Source organism: Ailuropoda melanoleuca, unplaced genomic scaffold (genome assembly GCF_002007445.2).
Source record: "Ailuropoda melanoleuca isolate Jingjing unplaced genomic scaffold, ASM200744v2 unplaced-scaffold842, whole genome shotgun sequence".
Taxonomy (NCBI): Eukaryota; Metazoa; Chordata; class Mammalia; order Carnivora; family Ursidae; genus Ailuropoda; species Ailuropoda melanoleuca.
The window spans coordinates 1-3,560 of record NW_023253792.1 but is presented as its reverse complement, the minus strand read 5'-3'; the positions used below and the strand labels follow the sequence as shown (position 1 = coordinate 3,560).

At 44.9% G+C, this 3,560-nt stretch overlaps 1 long non-coding RNA gene across 1 annotated transcript; it reads left to right on the top strand.

The window, feature by feature from the left end:
• Window positions 1-60: 60 nt before the first annotated feature.
• Window positions 61-2,033, top strand: LOC117800851. The gene is made up of 2 exons (XR_004623193.1): window positions 61-605; window positions 715-2,033. It is a non-coding gene; the product is annotated as an uncharacterized LOC117800851 (long non-coding RNA).
• The last annotated feature ends 1,527 nt before the right edge of the window (window positions 2,034-3,560 follow it).

The following is a 3,560-nucleotide window of genomic DNA, read 5'->3' as shown; positions in this document are numbered from 1 at the left end:
ATATTTATATATATTTATATGTATATATTTATATATATATCCTATTTTGTTTTACAGATTTGTAAGACTCCAGGGCCTTCAAGCTGTGATTAATCAGATGGTTCCTGAAATGACTAGGAAGACAGACGCTTTGGTGCCCATCGAAGAGCGTATGTCTGTGTATATCTAAGACCTCCTTTGTACACATACACATTGACACCAGAAGACAGGCTCATTCTTGTGCACACTTGAAGAGTTTTACAACTGATGAAAATTAATTTAAGAATCAGATGGAGCAACTTGACACTACTGGGCTCAGGAGCCCGGGGAGAAAAATATGTTACTAATGGTCAGTTTTCCACATGGTCTTCACGGGTAAAGAAAGTTTGCAAAAAGAAGAAAAAAAAACTTGCACAGTTCAAGCCTCAAAAATACCTCTGCAGTTTAAAGAAGGAACTAAGTGAGAAGGTGGCCGGGGGAGAAGTGTGGTGTCAGGCAGCGCGGGCGGCATCATGCAGTGGGTTTTGCACTTTATTTTCCAGTGTTTTTGGTGATTTGGACAGACTTCAAAACTCTGGACTGAGAAGTAACTCTGGCTGTGTATGACTTCAGGAAAGCAAGGTCAGGTATGATGGAACGAGTTTGAACATTGAACTGGTTCCTTTGCCTTTTTCAGTTAACTGTATTCTCGAAGTTTTAATTTATTATTTCCCTTTTCCTTTCCCGTATCTATAGGATAATATTTTAAAGTAGCAATTGAAACCAGTATTTACAAAATAAGTATCAAGGAACATCCAAGTAAAGCTTCCTTTCCTTGGACTGTACATGTGGCATTTGGAAGCATCTCTGAATGTGAGCAGGAGAGCGCCCATCAGCACAGCCTGCTGACTCTCTAGGGAAACAGTGCGGAAGAACCCAACTCTTGTCTGTTTTCACGTTAAGGGCTTCTCTTCCCTGTTGAGTCCAAGAAGACTTGCATGTAGGAGGAAGAGTACTTGATGTACTTAATTCTGAAAATAGTCTTTTCCTTCAAGATGGAAAAATAGGTATCTTTAGGAACAGAAAGGGGAGAAGCCAGTAGGGGAGAGAAGAAGGAGACGGGGCAAAAGAGATAGAATCCTGTAGTGAGGCTCCGTTTTGTCAACGAGAGGATTTAGGATTCACCCAATGCAAACACGTGTGCCACTTAAAGAGCTTTAGAACCTTCTGGCTCTGTGAGCGAAGGGGTTTTCTCTCTCCGCCTCTATGGCACTGAAGAGTGCACCGGTCTGTGGAGGGCCAGTCAGATGGAGCCCAGCTCTCTGCCAGGACACAGCAACCTGCCTGCTGGGAAGCCAGGCCGGGCCCTGAGGTGGGAAGTTTCTGGTTCAGAACTGTGGGGAGAGTCTTTTTTTCTTTCTGAACTTGGACTGCTGTCTGCACAAACTCTGGTCTGTTTTGCACGGTTTGTGTGCCTTTTTTTCCCTTTATGCAATCTTTTTCAGCTTCAGCAGCAGAAATTTGTCTAGTTGAGAAAACATGCCAGAGGGTGGCTTCAGAAGGAAGATGATCCCACGTGTTCTGTCTCTGCATCTGAACTTTTGAAGAGAAATTCCAGCTCGAGGGATTCTTTAAAGCCTTAAGTTACTTGAAATCTATGTATTTGCAACCCTTTGTCTCTGGAATCATATTACACTAAACTGGAATCTCAGGCTGAATGAGAATAACCAAGTTGAGTAAAAAGAAGAAAACCCCCTTTCTTGATCAGCACGTGTTAATGACACTCTTCCTCTAAGGACTTGAAAATAAAAATGGACGCATGTTGTTTTTAAGCATTACCTTTTCCTAGCAGACTGCCATCATCTTTTCTAGAGGAATTTTTTCACTATGCATTTGGTGGCTCTTTATAAAATACTGACCTTGTAGTTAGATTCAGGTCAGTCTTCATTAAAAGGGGTCGGGGAAAATAACGCAAGCCAACCACAAAAATCAATCAGTTGATCCATGAAAAGCATTGGTTTAAGTTTTTCGGCATTCAGCATTACTTTTTAAATAAAACAATTCGCTGGAAAAAAGTATGTATGCAGCGGTGGAACATGGGCCTGTCCTTTGCAGCGACTCCAACATCCTCTGCCTGTCCTGGAAGGGGCGTGTTCCCAAGAGTGAGAAGGAGAAGCCGGTGTGCCGCAGGCGCTACTATGAGGAGGGCTGGTTGGCCACGGGCAACGGCCGGGGCGTTGTCGGGGTGACCTTCACCTCGAGCCACTGCCGCCGGGACAGAAACACGCCACAGAGAATAAACTTCAACCTGCGGGGCCACAATAGCGAGGTGAGCTGGGGTTTGTTGCACTTTTTGTCTGATCGCTTGGGGTGGTACTCTTGAGCCCCCTTCCCGTGGGTTCAGAACTTACTTTGCTCCACTTGCTGCCAAGTGACACTTTTCGAACTGTGATTTCTGTCTCCGGTGTCCCGGGGGGAACGTGTTAAGGCGGACACGGTTCCCCGTGGCCTGTGTCCCTCCCCGAGTGTGTCCGTTCTCTTAGGTGCCCTCACTCTCCTGTCCCGGCGGTGGGCTACGCACCAGCAGGGACGCCAGGGCGGCTCTCTGCCCAGGCTGGGAGGTTCGATTAGATGATCCCAGCCAGCGAGTCGTGCTCTCAACCTTTTTGTTCAGCCTGACTGCATAACAAAGAGTTGTGCCCGTGTGTGAGACTGGCACTGTAAACAGTGAAGGTGGTGTTGTCATTTCACCTTACTCGGTTAGCATCTGCCTTGCTCTGGGTGACGGTTTTAACACCTGCCTTGTATTTCTTGTACTTGGAAGAACAAGAACAAAGGAATTCATTGGACAGAGGTGACAGAAGTAATTGGACAAGAGCCATAGTTTTTCATATCTGATGGGTGTCTTATATTGAGGATATTATGCTGTCTCTACATATATATGGATTTCTGTGGGCTTCTAAAACATAAACAGTTGTTACCACCTGTGAAATCCATTCGGCCAGTGTTTGGTGAGCAGTGTTTAAGCGTTAGGTACGCATTTAAAAGAAGTGATGTACTTGCATAGCATGCTAACAGTATTCATGCTCCCTGTTCACTATTTGTGTGTTTTCTTGGGAGGAGGAATCCATCATAAAATGTCCATGCATGGTTACCGGATAGTTGTAAAAGAGGGAGAATATTTTTGAAGTAGATCGTACAATAAAGTGCATTAATCTTGGGCTTACATCTCAGTGATTATGCATATGTGCAGTCACCCAAGTACCCTCCATCCAGATCGAGTTGTAGAACATTCCATCCGCCCTCGCAGGTACCTGCGGCCCCTTTCTAGGCTCTGCCCCACGCTGAGAGGTGACCCACATAAGTTGTGCCTGTGCTTGAACNGTGCTTGAACGTCACGTAAATTCATCATATACCCTTTGTGTCTGGCTTTTCTCACTCATTGTCCTGTTTGTGAGATCCATTTCTGTTGTGTGTGCTGTTAATTTGTTCTTTTTGATTGATGTTAGTCTTCCATTCAAGGAAGAAGGCACAGTTTTTCCATGCCTGTATTGATGGGCATTTGGGTTGCTTCCATTTTTTGGGTGTTTTGGCTAAACCTG